Source organism: Tupaia chinensis, unplaced genomic scaffold (genome assembly GCF_000334495.1).
Source record: "Tupaia chinensis unplaced genomic scaffold, TupChi_1.0 Scaffold149798_1, whole genome shotgun sequence".
In the NCBI taxonomy this organism is placed as follows: Eukaryota; Metazoa; Chordata; class Mammalia; order Scandentia; family Tupaiidae; genus Tupaia; species Tupaia belangeri.
This window is the reverse complement of record NW_006209642.1, coordinates 33,214-55,482: the sequence shown is the minus strand read 5'-3', so window position 1 is coordinate 55,482 and position 22,269 is coordinate 33,214. Positions and strand designations below refer to the sequence as shown.

Sequence of the window (22,269 nt, the reverse complement as noted above, 5' to 3'; positions counted from 1 at the left end):
AAAGAGAGAATGTCACAGATGAGGAGTGAATTTACTGACTGATCAAAAGTGTGAAAGAGGGAAACAGGAGCTTAGAACTATCAAGTCTTATATGAGATTTTATTTGATTGTCCCTCAAAGGGTTGAAAATGGCAGGCCGAAGTGTTGGAAGCTGTTTTGAGGTTGATGAGTCAAGAAAAGGGAATAGATTAGGGCAACTACTTTAATGAGGGTTGAACACTTACCTGTCTTTTCATGATGCTTGAGAGGACTCATAAATGCCCCAGGTGTGTGATAATAGAGAGTCCTGCCCTTGGCATCTGGCTTGGTGCTAAGGCTACATTTATTTTTGATTCCCAACTTTTTTCTTCTTTTTTGCCTTCCTTTTATCTGATCACTTCAGCCCCCTATGATCTTCTAAAATACATAAAACCCAATAAAATAATGATTACTTAAGTTTAAAATATTAATGATTACCAATTACTTATCTGTAGGTATTGATTCATTTGATCCTTATCACAGTACTATGAGGTTGAAAGAGCAGATGTTCTCCTTCTCTCTGGTAAGCACACATGCCCTCCAACAAATTAAGAAGGAAAAAAAAAAAAGAAGCAAAATTTCAAAGGAAACTATTTGGTCCCATATATAGTATATAGTATATAGTATATAGTATATAGTATATAGTATATAGTATATAGTATATAGTATATAGTATATAGTAAATGATAGAACTGTATCCAGAACTCAGGGTTTGTTTGTTTGTTTGTTTGTGTTTTTGAGAGGTTTCTGCTATAGGCCAGGTGCCTTCACCTGAAAGAGACAGAGAGAAAGTGAGAAATCACCCTCCACGGGGAATGACCACACCACAATCCCTTCTCTTCCATTCTCCTCTCGATATCTTGGGCACGCACGCACATGTGCCTTGTGTGAGTCTAAGCCACTGGGTTCTGGACTCAAACTGTGGTCAACTACTTGGGAGTCCAGCAACATAGCCATTATGCAAACTGCTGATCCCTGGAACTCAGGTAATTTTTAAATCAATCATATGGTACTCTTCAATAAATCACCATTTTTTTTCTTTTTTAATTTGTGTTTTAATTAAATTTAATCACTGTACATCTTTACAGAAAACAAATGTTTTTTCTTAGCATGAGTACAGTGCATACCAGTTAAATCAGAGATACAACCAAATACGTTATCATCGACCATAGATACTAGAGACAGTATGGCAGTGGTTAATGTGGGGTGACAGAAAGAATATCAGAGAAAGAAAAATATTTAACAGACACTGAATTGGATCACCTTTTAATGCACTGTTAGATATGTATATTTGAAGAGCATTGCATTTTTAAGGATCTAGAGTAGTGGCTCTTATAATATAGTATTTTACAAATGCCATCTTGACCCAGTTTTTAAGCCATCCTAAAAACTCTCACAATTCTCCTTTGTAGGCAGCTAGCTAAGCCCCCTCCCCACCTTTTTCCATTGTCAAGCTCTAACTCTTCTGGGTTCAAAATACTCATACCTAACAGGGACTTCCAGATACCTAACTCCGAGAGATAGTTCCTTCTTCCTTGGGCCAGCAAGATTATCCAATATACCTCCTTTATAGGAAGTCCATGAAACCTAGCTAACCCTATCCTTCTTACTATGCTAAGCCTTCTCTTGTAGTTCCAACTTGTTACCTTGTACCTGTGTGGTCCCACATGGCAGCCTTCTCTTGTTTGAATCTGTAAGAGAAAGAGAATCCTGCCTTTCCTATACCCAAGTGTCTTTGTGTTGCCTTGCCATCCAAAGAACATATAGTCATACCTAATAGGGGATAATTACTATAAGAGTTCCTATCCTTGAGTGCACCTCCAGAGAACCTCACAAACTACTGATGTCCAGAGCCCATCTCAGAGATTCTTATTTAATTGGTACGAGGACTAGAAAATAAAAAAGGTTCCCAGATTATTCTTCCCTGCAGTTGATTAGGGTGGGCTGGGATTTGAACCTGAGTCTCTCCTGTAGCCTCAGCATGCTGAGCAATAGCATTCAGTGCACGATACCACAGCTGGGTCAAATGGCATTCTGAAAGCTGAGTTTAAAATAGCTAAGTTTTAGTACAGGATCATAATGGAAATTAGCATGATGGGGTGGAAATGGACTAGGAATTAGGAAATTTGAGTGGGTGACTTTCCCAGCTTGCCTCCAGACTAACACAGGGCTTAGGTTAGCAACTGCCCTTCTCTGCACCCAGATGTCCAAAGCTGTACAAGGTGGCATACGCATTGAATGATCTTTAAGGCCCTTTCTAGTTAGAAAGGTGAGTTTTTTTTAATTGTTATTATTATTATCTGAAGTAATTGTGTATTAATTTACTTTTTCTCTAGTACTTACTTATTTAATGTATTGTTCTTCAATTATCTGTTTTATTTTTGAAATTTAATTTTATGTGAATATATTTCAAACAGTTTGTGGAAAAACACAATTGAAGTATGAGTTTATTTAGGTACCAAAAATATTCGAAACCCATGCCTACTCTTTTTATAGTATACATTTTCCATGAACTTTTTGAAGACTCCCCTCATATCAGACAAATGGTTAAAAGTAAAATAGCAATGATGATAATTATGACGGTAGTGGCTAAGGTTTATGAAACACTATATTTATGATATTTATGAATTACATATAATAACTCATTTTATCCTTATAACGGTCCAAAGATAAGGGAGCTATTATTACCCCCATGTAGAGAGGATGAAGCTGAGGCAAGCTAGAGAAGACACTGTATGCCAAAGGTTGCACAACTTGCACATAGCGAGGATTGAAGCAGTTCAGCTCCTGCATTTGTTCTTTAAACTGTTACTCTATCTTCCAATATTTTTCAGGTGCTAATAAGTGAGGAGTAAGATTCCACTTGTTGGTAGAAAGAGTAAGGACCTGGAGAGAGAATCACCATGTTTTTTTTGAAGCATCCGTTTATTTTCTATCGTCTGGCCAATGTACAAAATGAACCTCTTTTACATGTCTCTAAAGAATTTATGACTCTTTGCTAATAAGGCAGGAGATAGGGATATTGAGTACATAGACAGGGTAAAATCCCAAGATGGAGTCACAATGGCTAAGTTTTCATAGCTAAAAACTGTATTGGGACTCAAGGCAACTATAGCTAAGGCAACAGTTTCTATTTAGTAACTATATTCTAACAAGAAATCCAGATCACTATGGTTTGCTGATCACAAGAAGAATAGGGGAATAAGTCACTTAGATTACCATGTAACCAACATTCAAAGCCCTCTTCCTTATCAAAAAGACAGCCCCCTATTAAGATTTCAAAATGTAAACCCAGTCTAAAGCCCCTCACCAGCTAACTATTTCTGGAACCCCTCCCTGCTTAGGAGCTCTGTTCTTCCTTTTCTCTCTTAATAAACTCTGCTCCACTATCTTCTCCATTTGTTTGTCCGTGTCTCCAATTCTTCATGAATCTCAGTTGAGAACCAGAATGGATATTGGGTCTGATCACGCCAGCACTCCTGCATTGCTACAAATGATTTTCTTGCTAATTAGTAGAGTTTATTTAAAGCACATTAAAAATTTGTAGAATTCCAAAGTAGTAAAACTGTTATCTACATTTCTATGGTATTTGGTTTATAATAAAATTCTCTCTATTATCTTTCTAAAATGCACACACACACACACACACACACATACATTCACACTTGAAACTCATTCTTTGTTTTATTTATGACCTAGTGACAGATAATCTCTGGAATGTTCCTCTATGAGAACAATATACATGTCATATTTAGAAAAAATAAGAGCATCTGTTTTTATGTTCAGGACATTATATATCCTCTTTTTTCCCCTGCCTCCTGGGAATTTAATTAAAATAATAAAATAGAGCTACCATAGTTTGTCATGTAATGATGACAGCAAAATACAACTGCACAATGTTAATCCTTTCTAAGCACAATGTTACCTTATATGCACATTTATCTGAAAATTAATGATGCCAGTCATAACAGTAAAGGGTAATAAGCTTACTGCAGAATCTGCGGGATTGGTTGATTGTATAGCAGTGTTCGGGTCTCAGCTGTAAAGATGTAGAAAACACACAGTGTCATGGAAAGTTGCCTTCACTGTCGCTGTTGGTTGCCATGGTTTCTGGGTCTAAAGGTAGCTCTGTTGTAGTGTAAGGAGACTTCTGAGTCCAAACCCTTACTCCCAAGGCAAAACACTGAATCGGAACAGTGATCTAGCTAATTCTCGAAATGTGAAGCAAAGGTGGCTTTTTACTGTCCTCTGGGGATTGTCTGTCTGGATGATAACTTTAACTCATTTCTCATTGTCTGGATAACATGCTCCTTGCCCCTCACGGGACATGTGGATTAGCAGAAGGCAGGCAGCACTGTGCTTTTATGAGAATTATTACTGTGTTTCTCGAGAATTTTTATCTTTCTAATAAAATCTCTGTGGAAAAACATATTATTTATTATAGGTTACTTATATATCACAAAATAAATGTATATATTTCAGATATTAAGATAGCCAAAACATGTAGGGATAAAAATGAAGTATTGTAGTTAGTCTTCAACTCATCAATATATTATTTTTCCTCTTCAGGTGTAAATTAATTGTTTAGAAACCTTTAAAGCATTTTTTTCTATAAAAATAACTAGCTGATTTCCTTTTTAAAAATTTCACTTTGTTAAAAGTATTGATTCATTTATGTACTTGAAATATGTTGCAATTTTTCAGAATCAGTAGTCTTTGTTGTTAATAAGTCCAGGGAGTGGAAGAAATCAGACATATCAAGATGGCTCCATGAGAAATTCTAGCTTTCTCCCAACTTCCTCCTGCCTCCTCCTCATTTACGTGGGCCCCAGGGCTCTGCTCAGGAAGAAGAGCATTCTTGAATCACTTTCTTCAATCCTCTTGAACATTGTTTCCTAACTTACTATGTATGATTCTCCACATTCTCTTTGCTTCTCAATCAAAAGCAAGCTGATGTATATAATGAATTCCAAGAATCTATCCAGATTTCTTATATGTAAGAAATACAGATTTTTCTTTAGTAGATATTTGTCATATTGACTTTATAATTATCACAGTATTACTAAAAAATCCTAAAGACCTATTATAGGTATACTTACTGTATACTTACTGCTTTTATCACAACTGTAAATTAAAATTGTAAAATATTTATAAATCAAACACAAACAAAGCCCAAAATTCAAATAATATATATTTTAAATTATTTATTTAATTTTATCTATTTATTATTATTATTCAATTTGACAGAGAGAGAGAGAGAGAAAGCAAACCTCCATGTCCAGCACTTGAACCTTGGTTGACCATGTAGGAGTCCAGCACCTTCACCACCAAACCACCTGGGAGCCCTCAGAAATAATGTTAATATTATATAAGGGATTACCTTTAGCTGAAACTATAATTGATTGGGTTAAATAGTAGAAAGACATAGTAATGTATTTTTAGTTGTTAGCAGATCTTGACTCTTGAGTATGAGACCATCAATTGGGTCACTTATATTATTGGTTTTATAATTTTTCTTGAACTTTATTGTAAGGTTTTTGCCACAGGGTGTGTGTGCTTGCCAGAGAGGGAGAGACAGTGACAGGGAAAGTGAGAGATCACTCTTCTAGGGAAATGGCCACACTGCAATCCCTTCTCCTCCATTTTCCTCTTGGGATTTTGGTCACACATGTGCACATGCCCAAAATGATTTTCAAACCTCCAGGTCTGGGATTTAAACCATGGTCGGCCATGTGAAAATCTAACACCTTAACCACCATGCCCCCTGCTGTTTCTCCTTGATCATTTTCAAAGTTAGGATAGTCCTTCAAATACTTATCCTATTGCTTAGTCCTTTCAATAATTCATAACTGCTAAATGCAGTATTACTATGTACATTTGTATACAAAATCAGTTTATTCCCAGAGAAGGACAAAGGAGCATGTCCTCAGAACTTGAGGCAGTACACCTCAGGTTCTTAATATGTTTATATTTCAAATAACACCCTCTATCAGCTCAAGTAAGTAAAAGTAATTTGAGGAGGATATAGTTGTTAACCCATGGTAACACTTTTTCAATCTTTCTGCCTCGCCAGTTCTCTAATCTCTCAGAATTTCTCTGTCCACAACCCCCTGCCCCACCTCTTCTCCCTGCCTTCTGCCACATTAAGTTAGCATTTCATCTTCGTTTTGTTACCTCCCAGCTTCTTTTCTTCATCCAGTCATCTTTCCACCCATACTCTTAATTCTAAAGGACATCTTGAATATAAGACTGGAGAAGAAAATGCTTATTTTTGTTTAGTTGATTTTTAAATTTAAAAATTCTCTTTAAGCAATGGGGAACACTAGTTTGTTAACAAACTATTGTACTTATTTATTTGTTTGAAAAATAGCCATTGATCATCTAAAGTTCTAGGTACTATTTCATTGTAATGTATCACTGAACGAAACAGTCAAAGATCTATGGTCTTGCACCATTTAAATTTTAACAGGAGAAGAATGGCAAAAAGAGTTCTATAGGAGAAAAAGAAAGTAGAGGCAGTTAAGGAAAATTGGGATTTTAAGACAGAGAGGTAACACAGGGGAGAGAGTGTCAAATCATGAATGAACTCTTATACACATGTAAGTACCTTGTAGTGAATAGGAAGCCCTGCTGGAGATTTGATCAGACTTTTCTAACTGGCCCAGTAGAGAAATGTGGAGAGAATGAAATCATTATGTGGAACATAGTGGGATAGAATTGCCAAGCGCAAAACAATTTACCTCTCCCCATTTTCAATAATACTAATAAATATACCTTGGGGGTTCTATTTCTATAGATAGCAACTTGAAACAGCTCACTAGGAGATTACACATTTCAGCTAATAAGAGCTGGATACAGTGTGGGAAGAGGGTGGGAAAAGGGGGAGAATGTGAGGAAAGGTATTAAGGAGAAAAATAGAGAGGCAAGATATTTATGGGACACAGAAATGGATTATTGTCTGTTGATGATCATGTGTACGGTGTCCTCAGTTGGACTGGTGTGAAGAAAACAGATTATTGTCTGTTGATAATAATGTGAATAGGATCCTCAATTGGACTGGAAGAATTCACTGTACAAGCTAAGTGATGTATAATGATTAAACATATAAAAGAAATTAAAATAAAATAAAATATAAAAAAGAATAAAAAATAAAACAAAAAACATAGCTGATTGCCACAAAGAGATTAAAAAATACTTGATGTGTGTGGGGGGGACTGATTTCTACTTTCTCTCTCTGCAACAAGCGCACACACTCTATGGCAAAAACCTAAAAAAATAAAAATAAGGGGACATACAATTCCTCTCATAGTCAGTGTATTCTGGATGAGAAAATTGATTCTGTATGTTATAATAATACGCAGTGAATGAACATAAAATTAGAAAGTAAGGGGATAAGATAAAATAGAAAAAAAACCCCACAAATTTTAAAAGCATATAGAACACAGACTAGAATTCCTGCAGATAACAATAGGTAGATTTTACATTTTTAGAGAATGCAGGGTTACTGTGTAGCTGCCTCACCTGTCAGGAAGAGCTCTCTGTGTTTTTTTAAGGGGGATCACAGGAGACCACCTCATTCTCCAGAGACCTAATGCCCAACTTCGGCTTCTTCTTAAAGTAGACTCTCCAGTGGAGTTTAACTCACAGGGTCGACTGAATTCTCTTTAATAACTCCTTCAGGGATGTACTCCTAAGCCTCACTCATACCAGGGCCAGAAGATATACATATACACTCTGGGTAAGTGAATAATTCATTTGCTAAAGCATTTCTCTACTGTACGTGACTCAGACATTCCCTAATTTTAACTGTCTTCAGTTAAATTCAAGTATTCAGAGTACCATCCTGAAGGAGGCAGATGATGGTAGGAGTAGCTCTGTTACCATGATGTAGTATAATCTTAAGGATCGACCTTAATGGGGCATCCACTGGCAGAAGCCTCACCCTCACTGTTGCTATCCTCATTGCTTCTTCTGCCCATCTGTTCTTTTGGCTTTTTCACTCTCCAATTCCCTAGTTGTGTTTGGCTGTTTGTGAGATTTCAACTTGCTATACCTCACATTTTCTTTGGGGCCAACTTGCTAATACTCAAGCATCGTACATACATTATTCAGGTCCCAGATAGTACATGTATTGTTTCAAACTAATTAGCAATTTAAAAATCTTAGTACACATTATGCATACACTCATGATCCTTTTTATTAATGCAACGCTAATTTTGTAGGGAAGCTCATAGAAAAGACAGTATTTTTCCTAGTCTTGTTATTCTTTTTTCATATTGAACATAAACTCTTCCTACGTATATTTACTTTCATACAGAAGAGGAACCAACTACGAAACTAAAAGAAGTGTTGAAAATATGCAATAGCAGATACAGCCAAAAACACGAAAACATTTTTAAAATGCATATTTGACTCCAGCTACTTAGAATAATATAATTTAGAGAAAAATTCCTGAGGGAGTACCTGGCCTAGCCATTTATAGAATTTCCTCTACTTAGAACATTATTCCTGATGTATAACCACTTTACCTGTGCATGAATATTTCTAAAGAAATATTCGTAAGGCAGCTCAGTCCACCTCTAAAGAATACTGAGTGAAACGTTTTTGTTTTTTGAGACAAGGTCTCACTATGTTAAGATCCTCCTGCCTTAGCCTCCCAGCTGAGACCATAGTATGTGGCACTACATTTGGATTTTTCTTTTTCTTCTTCTTCTTTTTTTTTTTTTTTTTTTGTGATGGATATGAGTCTTGTTATGCTGCCAGGCCATTTCCTGCCTTACAATTTTTCTACCTTAGCCTCCCCAAGTTACCAGGATCACAAGTGTCATCTACTGTGCCTTGTCTTTAGGTTGGACTGGGAATTAAACCATATACCCTTGCCATGTCGCCCCAGCTTGCAGATCACAGCATCTTAGCAGTGTGTGTAACTACATCTGTGCCTAAAATGTCTTTTGAAAAACATAATGTGAACCATCAATATTAAGTGCTGAGATGTCCCTTTCAGGGACCAGGACAACTGAAGACTTTCTGCCCAGAATTTACTTTCCTGCCTCCCAGATCCAGCCAGGTTAGAGCACCCTCTTTATTCTCTCTGTCTCTCCCTTTATTTTTCTTTATTTATTTCTTTAATTTTAAGCTTCTTAGCTCTCTGACAATGTTTTATGTTGCTAATTCTTACCTTTCCCCCCTCCCACATACGACAAGGCAATCACCAGCCATCTATATTTGAGTTCTGAGTGGCCCCTTTTGCAGTGCGGTAGCGCGCTGTGAGGTTTTCATGTTTTGATTTTTAAAAAAGTGTTTTTTTCTCTCTTTTCGTTTTGTCATTTCTTTTTCTAATTTTTATTCTTTGTTTTTCTTTTCCTTTTTCTTTTACCTTTCTCACTTTTCTGCTCAGCCTCCACACACTGAATTTCTAGGACTAGGGACACCGTAGCCAAATATCTGAATACTGTCAGGGTCAGAGTAATCTGCAATTTCCATGGAATCTGCTGCACAAAGAGAAAAAACCAGTACTGCTTACAGATTGCTTATTACCTTCTCCTGCATGCCTCTGAATGCTCACATTTAACTCCAAACACTAGGGGAAAACGTTATCATTCACTAGATGACCAGAAACCACTGACTAAAACATTACCAATTTTCTTCTAAGCTTTGTTTTCCAGATTTAAGGATTTTTGTCCTCTTATGAACTGTTAATAAGTTCGTCTACCTACCGTTTGAACTGAATTCTAACTTTTTTCCTTTCTTTAAGTCTTAAGCAAACTTTCCTTAATATTTTTAAATTTTGATTTATTAAAACTAAAACTGATTTTCTTGAAATTAAAAATTACATTAGAAGAACCTATTTAATGACTGCAGTAAGCTACATAGCCCCAGCTAGGTGCTACTTTATAGTACGTTCATTTTACGCACTGAGGTTTATGCCTAAAGTCAGATGTGTCCATAGATATGTATGTATCAGCTGCACATGGTATTAAAAGTATTTAGATTAATTAAGATCTTTAGCAAATCAATAAAATGTGAAAAAAAAAAAGGCATGAAAAGGAACTGTAGATACCAGAGACAGTGTGGTAGGAAGATGGGAAATGGCAGAGGGTAAGAGGTAAGGAATCAAGGGGGGAAAAAAAGCAAAATATTTAAGAAACAAGAAAACAAAAAATTATTTGTTGATGATAACAGATATGGTAATATCCTTGATTGAGCCACCAGTACTCACCAGAGAGCAAAAGACATAGAGAGAGGGAAATTGAGAAATTATCCTCCTGGGGGATAGACCACACTGCAATACCTCCTCTCCTCCATTTTCCTCTTGGGATTTTGGGCATGCACACACATGTATATTTCTCAAGCCACCAGGTTCAGCACTTGAACTTCTCAGTTGGCCGTGCAGGATCCAGCTCCCTTTAATCACCATGCCATTGGTTGGCTCAATTTGTGTTGTCTTAAGTCACTAAATTTTTGGTAATTTGTTACAGAAGTAATGGGAAACTAACACATTATGATGTATTTTTTAAAATTAATTTAACTTCTTCCTATAAATTCAACATGAGAACATTTGTTTCTGTATCAGACATTATTAGGGTGCTGGGAGAAGAAGGCAAATGTGGGGAGTATACACTTCAACTAAATATCAGTTGAAGTCTGTTAGTTGCAAAGATCAGAAAACAACTTAGATTTATTTAAGTAGAAAATAAACTTACTGAGAGGGTGTTGGGAACTTCACAGAAACTGTAGAATTTGGAAAATAAATGAGAATAAAGGAGCTAAGTAAGTGTCAACCAAGATCAGGCTAACAGCATGCCCCAAATGAGTCCTGCAAAGACACTGCTGCTGTTTTTGACACTCACAACACGTTCACCTTGCACTCCATTCAGGCACAGACACCAAGCATCACTCTGCTTTAGTTGAGCCTGGTTTCCATGGAAACCTAATGATTTCGGTGGTGTTGCCATCTCCTGTCATCGGAATAGACTTTTTGTGAACCTTGCATCTTTGAATCACTAAGTCTTGTTTATAATCTGAGATGAGTAAATGTAGTTGGTCAAGTCTGGATCACACATGGCATATCCGAGCTGCAAAGGAAACTAGAAAAATGATTGCCTCGTGGCTTAAACTTCAACAGAGAGAAGTTGCCTTGTTTCTCACTAGAACTAATGAGATATGAATTCCCAGAATACAGAAAAAGATTTCAAATGATGAGTGGATTCAAAATGTGCAAATGCTAACTGCCTCAATATTAAGCAAAATTAATATAAAATGCAGTAATGTACAAACAGAAAATTAAACCTAAGACTATAGAATAACACAAGGCAGCAAACAGTATGTTTTGAGGCCTGGGGTAGAAAGCTCAAAATGAAAAAAAAATTACAAATAAAAAGTATCACAATTTAAAAGAAATAATAATGGGACCCACAGGTAGAGTCGTGTTTAAGGCGCCGGACACTCCCATATGGCTGACCATGGTTCAAGTCGTATACCTGGCGGCTTGATTTCTCACATTCTCTCTCTCTCTCTGAGTGTGTGGTCAAATTAAAAGAAATGAATGAATAATTAAAATAAAACATTATTCTAAAAAAAAAAAGAAATAATAGCAACAGTTAATATTTATTAAGAGCTTGCTATAGAAACCAGCAGTTAGTGTAATGGCTATGTTGCTGGACTCCCATGTAGTCGACCATGGTTTGAGTCCTGGACCTGGTGGCTTAAACTCACGCCAGGTGCATGTGCATGTATGCCCAAGATCCTGAGAGAAGAATGAAGGAGAAGGGATTGCAGCATGGCCGTTCCCCTGGGGGGTAATTTCTCGCTTTCTGTCTTTCTCTCTCTTTCTGGAGAGCACACATGCCCTATAGTGAAAACCTCTCCAAAAAAAAAAAAGAGCTTGCTAAATGCCAAACACTCTTCCATGTATTTAACATTTGTTAATTCTATTAATTATTACAGGAAAGCACTGTTATCTTTATTTATAGGTGTTTCAGTCTCTTTTTCTATCACTAATAATGGAGTAAAAATAGAGGCTTATTTAGATCATGGTTCTGGTGGTCCAAGGTCAAAGGGCCCATGTGACGAGGGTCTACTTGTAGGGAGTTTCTGCACAGTACATAGGTGACCCAGGGCATCACATGGCAAAAATGAGTGTGTCTCAGTGTCAGTGTCTCTACCTAATGAGACCTATCACTCTTTATAGGTACACCAGTATCTCTTATCATCTCACCTTTCCCACCTAATATAATGAAAGAACACTTTAGAGTCTATCTTCTCCCCTAGGAAATATAAAGTTCTTTGCATTCTCTCTTCTATTTTGTCTCTATTGTCTCCTGACAAGGTTTAAATATAGTCATATTGCTCTATATTAAATTAATTAAAATATTAAAAGGCAAGCAAATATAAATAAGGCCATTTTCTCATGCCAGCTAGTGTGTTATCATTTTTACCCTTCAAACTGTCTGAATTATGCCTCAACTAATTTATCTAAACAACTCTATGAGATCACTCACCAAAGTAGGTGAGTGATCTACTCTCCCTTTCGTCCCTTCCCTTCCTCTCCCTTTCTTTCCCTTCCCTTCCCCTCTTCTTCCCTTTCTTTTCTTTCTCTCCCTTCCTGTTCTTCTTCCTGTAAAGTCATAAAGATTTTTCTGACTTTCTTTACTTCTCTGGGCCTTTCAGGACCTGGTCTCTGCTTATTTCTCAACCTAATTACCTGAAGCCAGGAGAAATAATATTATCCTGACTTTGTGCTTGGAAAAATTACATGTGGTAGGTCCATGATTAAAACTCAGGTACTTTTTTTTTTTTTTTTTAAGTGTTGGTTTATTTATTTTTTTCTTTATTATTTTTCTTTTTTTTGGAGAGGTTTTTATTTTGCTATAGGGCGCGTGCGCTCGCCAGACAGACAGAGACAGAGAGATAGAAAGCAAAAAATCATCTCTTGGGGGGATGGCCACGCCACAATCCCTTCTCCTCCATTCTCCTCTTGGGATCTTGGGCACACATGCACATGGGCCTGGTGTGAGTTTAAGCCACCGGGTCTGGGACTCGAACCGCGGTCGACTACGTGGGAGTCCAGAGACATAGTCATTATGCTAACTGCTGGTCCCAACTCAGGTATTTTGAATCCAAAAATGTGTTTAAAATTCTGGTAAGGTTTCACTCAGTCTTTTCTGTCATAGGAGAGGATTGCATAGGATAGACACCCACTAAAAATAGACTACAAATGGAAAGATATAAGAAGGTTTTAGAATTGCTTTGTGGAACTCACCGGCTCTCAGGTGGGCCTCAGGAGAGCCTGGAGCCAGGAACTGGACAGTGACCACCTGGTTCTCCTGACACTACCTCTTAGGACCAGGAGATCTCTCTTGGCAGTTTTCTCAAACAGGGTGCCTTTTTAAGCAGGTCAGTTATGATTTCACTCTTGGTTCTCTGTGGCTTTTTTGTGCTTTTCAGTAAACACGGACAACTGAATCTAGTTTTAAATTCCTTTCAAGACAACACCAGACATATACCTCAGAGATTTCTTAACTAGAGAAGCAAGGATTTCCCCCCCTCCCAGTCCTAGAACATTCTTTAATCCCAGATAAGTTGTTTTCCGTTCACATAAATTCTGAAATCCATGACTTACTCTCATTTGCCCTGGATATAGGCATCTTTCTGCCTCAGCCTCTTATTTTCTTCCTGCTCTAAAGTCCTTACAGAGTATTCTGGCTGATGAGTACATTCAGGTGTGTGTGTGACCTTGAACAAGCTGTCTCTTCTCCTTTCCAGTTTCCTCATGGCTTCTGCTCTCCATTTCTCTAAAACACCCTCCTTTTACCCTTCCCATATGTTCCTACTATTTTGTTTAAACAATTCTCAAATTAGTTTTCTTTAAACTCTTCTGTAATCTTAATAAAACTTACAAGTTCCAATTTCACTACCCATACATTTACAATAATACCATCATTTATATACTCAATAAACATCTATTGAATGTATACTATACATTGTGTGCTTTTCCGGGTACTAGGTAGGCAGAATACATCAAAAAGACATTTTAGCTCTCCATTTTTTTTGGCTCAATATTAGCAGCATTCTCACTTTCATTTCATAAAAAGAAATTTAGATTTAGAGAGTTTAAGTAATACCTGTTCAAGGTCCCATGGTAATGAAATAGTCAGGATTCAAACTGAAGTCTGACTCTAGAGTACTTGCCTAAGAATCTTCATCAAATTCTCCTAGACCTCTCCAGTGGTAGTATCTTCTTCTCTTTTGTTTGGTGGAGAATTAAGCTTAATAGAGGCTCCTCAAAGTTAAGTTTTATCCTCAACATGGTAAAAAAGATATCTATAGATTTGTATGTATGTTAACTACAATGTAAATGTGAAGTTATGACTATTTTTCATCTCAAAACTTGTATAAAGGAAATTGCAAAAAAGGTTTTGAAAATATTTTGACTACTGTTAACCTTCTTGGTATGAGTGAATATTGTAACCTTCCAACATAAAAGATACTCTGAAAGATAAATTTTAACTGTATGTACAAGTTCTTTGTTTGGTATTAAAAGAAATCCCATTATACTACTATATATTAGTTCTTAAGGCTTTTAAGGAGAAATATGTTACTCCATTATCTATCATTATCATCTTAGGCCAATTAGTTTATTATATTAATTCCTATTACTTAGAGAACCCTAGTTAATGATGAGATTGGATAACAAAGAGTTTTCATGTAGTAAGCAAAAAGCATTGTAAAACACAAAAAGTTCTACCGTAGGTTTGACTTAAATGTGTGCCTGTGAAATCGAGTTAGTAAAAAAATGGAAACACACAGTACCTCAAAACATGCACATTTTGTATTTTAATTTGGGTTTCGAGTCAATTTTCTTTAGATAGTAGAATTTTTAATTGAGATAAAATATGCTCTTTTCTTTTGCAGCGCATAAGATCTACTCATCCTTCTTGGGTTGGCAAGTGATTAGGGCACTGGACTACCATATGGGTGACTGCAGCTTGAGTCCTGGACCTGGCGGCTTGCTTTCTCACTCCCCAACCCCCTCTCTCTGACTATATAAAATAATAATGATAATAGATAAAATTAAGTAATAAAATAATTTTTTTATAAAAGATCTACTTATCCCCACTGTTTGCTCTCTCTCATTCTTAAGGTGATTTCCATATCTCTCTGGACCATGTAGTAAGCAAAAAGCATTGTAAAACACAAAAAGTTCTACCGTAGGTTTGACTTAAATGTGTGCCTGTGAAATCGAGTTAGTAAAAAAATGGAAACACACAGTACCTCAAAACATGCACATTTTGTATTTTAATTTGGGTTTCGAGTCAATTTTCTTTAGATAGTAGAATTTTTAATTGAGATAAAATATGCTCTTTTCTTTTGCAGCGCATAAGATCTACTCATCCTTCTTGGGTTGGCAAGTGATTAGGGCACTGGACTACCATATGGGTGACTGCAGCTTGAGTCCTGGACCTGGCGGCTTGCTTTCTCACTCCCCAACCCCCTCTCTCTGACTATATAAAATAATAATGATAATAGATAAAATTAAGTAATAAAATAATTTTTTTATAAAAGATCTACTTATCCCCACTGTTTGCTCTCTCTGTCATTCTTAAGGTGATTTCCATATCTCTCTGGACCATTATTTCAAATAAATAAATAAGCTTTCTTCATTCTTGTTGAAAAACACAGACAAACACCATCTGTTCCTTGAACCGTTCCAGGTATAGTGACCACCTATTGCTTTCCATCTGTCAGATGTACATTTATCCATGTCATCTGTGCTGCCAGGTGATTCTATGCTTTAAGACATGGCAATAGTTTTCTGCATCATGTTTTATGTTAAATAGAATGTGGAATTTTGATTTACAAGCAAAACATGAAAGTATAAAGCAGCCAATACAGTCTTCTAAATTGACTTGGAAGAACATTTCAAAGGAGGATTTCCAAAAATGTTTGCAGCGTCACCGGCATTTGTGGTTAGCCTTTCAAGGTGAGTCGTTTGGGTAATGCCACCATTTGGATGTTTGTTTTTAAGTAAGTTAAGCTTCAAAAAATTACCTTTCTGTTTAAACATCACAACTTCTACAAATAAATTTCTTAATAAGAACTATATCAAATAAATTTTAAAAAGTGTGGGCATTTAAGTAATTAAAAAAATTAGCCTTGTCATCCCAAATTATAAATAGCATTTATTATAACCTTAGAATGTTTGCTTAAGTTATATTCTTATTTAAAAAAATAAACTCTTATATTTAAGTGAAATAAAACTCAAGAAGAAAACCCCGTACATCACAGGGCATTGGACATTATTTTCTAGGCTTTTAACAACCTATGAAAGTCATTTTATCAGTTTTTATAGTTAAAGAAATTACCTAGGGATTTAAAAAATATTGTAAAATATGAATTCATAAGAAGAGTTGGTGAAAAGTACATTTACAGTACAAAGAAGAATAATAAAATGAAGATGCACTAATGTGAAGGCTAGTGAACAAAAATTTGCCAGCATTTAGACCCCCTGTCTGACTTACCAGATCACTTATCACTGCCCGACAGGTAATCACTCATTTGAATTTTATGTCACTATCTCTTTGCTTATTGTTATAGATTTTTACATTCATGTGTAAATTCCTAAACAATATTATGTAATTTTACTCATTTTAAAATTCATTTGAATATTTGCATGCTATATATTTTTCTGTGCTTGCTTATTTTGATCAAGATCATGTTTCTGAAATACATTTATGTGGATATGTTTGTTATTTTCTATTCTCTATGACTTTCTCAATTTTTGAATCAATTCTAGATTTGGTAGACTTTTGACTTGTTTGGGATATTACAAATAATGTTACTATAAATGTTTTTGTCAAAGTCACTTTGTTGTTTTCATTTCTCTTGGGAGTGGACTTGTTGAGTGATAAGGTTTACATTTAATCACATTTTTTCCTTGTGATATGTGGTAAGCAGAATAAAGTACCTGTAAAGATGTCCATATCCTAATCCTCTGAACCTATTAATATGTTATGCAATATGACAAGGATGTAGTTGATAGTAAAATTGTTTATCAGATAATCTTAGGATAAGGAGATTATTTGAGTGTACTAGTAAAATTGTTTATCAGATAATCTTAGGATTAGGAGATTATTTTAATGTATCAATTTAATTAAAAGGGCCTTTAAAATTGAAAATGGGGGCCAGCAGGTGGTGTAGTGGTTAAGGCACAGGATCACACATAGCCAACTCAGTGGATGGAGCCCCAGATCTGCAGCTTGAAAAACATAAGTAAAATTGTTTATCAGATAATCTTAGGATTAGGAGATTATTTTAATGTATCAATTTAATTAAAAGGGCCTTTAAAATTGAAAATGGGGGCCAGCAGGTGGTGTAGTGGTTAAGGCACAGGATCACACATAGCCAACTCAGTGGATGGAGCCCCAGATCTGCAGCTTGAAAAACATATTGGGCACTGGGACCAGCAGTTAGTGTAATGGCTATGTCGCTGGGCTCCCATGTAGTTGACTGTGGTTCGTGTCCCGGACCCAGTGGCTTAAAACTTAAGCCTGGCACGTGTGCATATGTGCCCAAGATCCCGAGAAGAGAACGGAGGAAAAGGGATTGCGGTGTGGCTATCCCCCCTAAGGGTTGATTTCTTAATGATTTCTCACTTTCTCTCTCTGTACTCTTTATCCCCAGCCAGCAACAGGGCCCTATGGCAAAAAAAAAAAAAAAAAACCTTAAAAAAAAAAAAAAAAAAACCATATTGGGCACATATGCCAAGCATGTGTGTGTGCATGCATGCCCCAAATCTTGAAAGGATAATGGAGGAGAAGGGATTGCAGTGTGGCCATCCTTCCTGGGGGTGGGGGGTAATTTCTCACTTTGCCTTTCTCTCTGTCTCTCTCCAGCAAGGGCAGGCACCCTATGGGGAAAGAAAAGTAAAAAAAAAAAAAAAAAAAAAAAGGCAGTAAACTTCTATTACTTTGAACATCCAAGTTTGTCGTGCAGCAGCAGTAAGAAACTAATGTAGGATAAAGATGTTTAAAAATGTGTTTCTTTCTGTTAATTTTATTATCAGATTTTCAAGTCTCTTATTTCTGCTGGTATGATGTTAATTAAGTTATTCCATGATATTCCAGTTTTCCTTTTGGATACATGATAAGATTTGGTTTCTTTGTCTTTTTGAAAGTTTGAAGAGTTGACTGGTAGCCTGACCAGTAATATGAGAGATCTGATAGTGTTTCTTACTGTCTGAAGTGTTAAGAATTAGTGCACGTTCTGCTATATTCTCTTTTGCTTCTGTTGTAGTCATGGAAAATAAGATGGAGACTCCATGGGCCTGAATTCCTGGGTGACTATCACAGAGTAGTACAGCTCCTCAACATTAGGTAAGTTGTCTAAGTGTGAAATAAGCCTTTGTTGTATTATTCTTTTTATTATAACATCACAAACCACACTATTTTGTCTTAGACAGAAATTGGTGCAGAAAATGGATCTTCTTATCATTTAAAAAGGAAAACCTTGGCTGTCTCCATCCATGTGAATGAAGCTGGTGTCTTCAGGTTTCCAGACTGCTGAGGTGCTCCTACAGATGAGACCCTCTGAGCTCAGCAAAGTTGAGACATCTAAAGAAAAAGCCTTAGAAACTGCAAATAATCAGAAGAGAATGTCTCACAAGTAAACCAAGATCTGCTGGTCCATCTGAGTCAGGAAAGATGTGTACAGCACTGGAACTTCTTGCGTAGGAACAGACCTTCTGTTCAACACTAGATAATTTTCTGGGTGGTGGAGTACACATAATGAAAACAACAGGAAGTTGTGGTGTACTAGGTATTGAAAAACGTAATTATGTGTGCAATTGGAAGTAGATGTGCAGATATTGGACTATTTTGGAGGAATGGCAGGTGAAGCAATTTTTATTGATACAGAAAGAAGTTTTGTGGTTGCTAGAGTGGTAGACCTTGCTACTCCTTGCATTCAGTTCCTTCATCTTATAGCAGGAACGTGCACGAGAGAACACCGAGAAAACTTTGTAGGATTTCAGTCTTGAAAATATTCTTTCCCATATTTATTATTTTCATCGTCGTGGCTCTGCAAAGCCACTGGCACAAATTTATCTCCTTCAAGATTTCCTTTTGGAACACTCAAAGGTTCAACTGGTAATAGTATAATAGATGATACTGCATTTCCTTTTCGTCATGACCTAAATGATCTATCTCTTTGTACCCTTTACTGAATGGTCTTGCCTAGAATGATCAACCTTGCCAATAATCACAGATTAGTTGTAATTCTAACCAATCAGATGGCAACAAAGATTGATAAAAATCAGCCTTACTCTTTCTGCACTAGGGGAAAATTGGGAGTGTGCTATTACAATACAGTTAATCTTTCACTGAATGAAAGCAAAGGTTGGCAACATTATACACATCACAAAGTGAAAAGAATACACAGGATTTTCAAATTACACTTCCAGTTTTTAGAGATGCCCCAGATGCTACTGAATGTTCTTTGCAAACAGAAAGTTCATTCAATTCTCAGAAATGGTCACCAGAGAAGGAAGAGTAACCTAAAAAGTAATCTCAAAGTATACAAGTATTAATGCTGTGAAATTCACTGTGTTCAAGTAGTAGTTATTTTAAAATACAAACACGTTGTAGTGTGAATGAATCAGGATTATATGAAATAAGTGGGAAAAATAGTTAAAGACTGATTATTTGAAAAAGTTTTTCTAAAGCAATGTTATATATCAATAATTATTTTTGCCCTGTTTTCATTTTTAAAAGATTTTTTTTGTTATAGAACATGTGTGCTCAGTAGAGAGACAGAGAGAGACAGAGAGACACAAAGCAAGAAATCATCCCCCACAGGGGATGACCACACCACAATCCCTTATCCTCCATTCTCTTCTTGGGATTTTGGGCACACATGCACACATGTAAGGCATGAATTTGAAACCACCGGGTCCAGGACTTGAAATGTGTTTGACTAATGGGAGTACAGCAATGTATGCATTACATCATCTGCTAGTCCCCTTCATTTTCAGTTACATTCAGTAGAGATGATGTAGGTATTATTTTTCACAAATGAGGAAAGTTGATCTCAGGTGACCAATCTGCATTTACCATTTAAGCTATTTTCCCTCTTTCTTTGCAAATTGCCTAGACAATCCTAGTCAAAAATATTTTTTTCATATTTTACTGTGTTTGATTCTTTAAATATAGCCTTGGTAATTTTTAAAAAATATATCAGTTCTTGTTAAAAGCGGAAGCCAGCACAAAACAAAACAAAACAAGAAACAAAAAGAAAAAAGAACCCCCTTACAGTGTATGATATTGCCTTAATAACTATGTCTGATAATTAAGAAGTATAGGTGAAGCCAAAGAAAAGACAATCCATGTAACTATAGATACATGATAAAACTAGAACCAACAGGCGGTGGTTACATCACTGGACTTCCCACATAGTCTACCATGGTTCAAATCCTGGACCTGGTGGCTTGAAACTCAACCAGGCTATGTGTGCGCATGACCAAAATCCTGAGAGAATGGAGTAGACGGGATTGCAGTGTGGCCACTCCCTGGGGAGGAGGGGGTGTTATTTCTTACTTTCTGTCTTTCTCCAGCAAGTGCACATACCCGATAGCAAAAATTCTCTGAAAAAAAATTTTAAAAGAGACATGATAGAAATGTTACCTGAAATACTTTTTTTTTGCCTGAAATACTTTTAAAAAGAGAAAATATATGTAATGATCAAGTAGCTCTAAGAAGTAAAGTTGGGAAGCAAAATAAAAGTGATGTTTGTTGCTTGCTATTGGTTGCATTTGGTATTGCAATAAAGGGATAAGCTTGAAAAAGAATTGAACCATAGAGCAACTCTTCATCTTGTTCTCCCCAAGTAGGTCTTAATTTCTGTTGCCCCTTTGCCTTCCTATATTTCAGTGCTAAGTTTCAAGACAGGCATATTTCTTTACTGAACTTTTTTTTTTTTGGAGAGATTTTCGCTATAGGGCGCGTGCGCTCGCCAGACAGACAGAGAGAGACATAGAGACATAGAGACAGAAAGCAAGAAATCACCCCCCCAGGGGGGATGGTCACGCCGCAATCCCTTCTCCTCCATTCTCCTCTCGGGATCTTGGGCACGCATGCACACGCGCCCGGCGTGAGTTTTAAGCCACCGGGTCCGGGACGCGAACCGCGGTCGACTACGTGGGAGTCCAGCGACATAGCCATTACGCTAACTGCTGGTTCCCCTTTACTGAACTTTTGAGCAAATTTATTTTTAATTAATTCTTATACTGTGGTTGGAACATTTTTAAGGTTCCAATTTTATGAGAGTCTCCTATTAGATCCTTCCCCTTAGATATGACCTTTGATTTGTCTCCATTTTTCAATCTTTATGAAAAGATAAAGCAATCTATAAATTATTCTTCACATGCCATCTCATAGATACATTTGAGAAGATTTTATTTATAAGGCTGAAATAGCTCTTATTCTATCATGTTGCTAGAAATGAAAGTCCCTAAAAACAAGGCTTGAAGAGGAATAAACTACTCCAAGTAGAATTTGCTGCCATTTAAGAAATGATCAAAATGGTTTTATCTCTATTTCCCCTTTATTAATTGTCATATTTATACCTCCCTCCAACCAGCATATTTTAGTCTCATGAAAAAGTTGCTTCTCACTTTTATTGGTGAGAATAAGGGGTATTAATAAGCATATCAACTCTGTGTCTACACAGTTCATCAAAGATTTTTGTTCTATAAGTCATTTACTCTATTCAGAATTAAACCAGAAAATTCATGCCAAACACTTCAATGTTAGCACATGGATTACCCAATTTGATAAGAAACTCTGTTGGCTCCACAGTAGCAGAGGTTGAATATAAGAGCCATTGGGAGTAAATGGCAAACTGAGAAATGTCTTAAATCTTTCAATATTATGGAATTAAAGGAATATTTTTTCCCATAATATTTCCTTTAGGCCCAGGATAAAATAAAAACCTCAAGGAATTTTCATTTCATTTCTGTATCTTTAACTTTTTTTAAAATTTTTTATTAAAAAGTATATATTTTCTTTGAGGCCTTATTTTATACACAGAATGAATCCTTATTCCTCTCCCAGGAATATAAAACTAAAATTAAAATGTCATCTATTTCATCACAACATGTGCAAAACAAATTTTTTTTCTATCAATAGAAGAGGGACGTTGGGGAACCAGCAGTTGTCCTAATGGTTTTGTTGCTGGACTCCCATGTAGTCCACCGCA

At 36.3% G+C, this 22,269-nt stretch overlaps 1 pseudogene; it reads left to right on the top strand.

The window, feature by feature from the left end:
* LOC102488571 (DNA repair protein RAD51 homolog 3 pseudogene) overlaps positions 1-19,569 on the top strand; it is a 24,252-nt pseudogene extending 4,683 nt beyond the window's left edge.
* Positions 19,570-22,269: the final 2,700 nt, after the last annotated feature.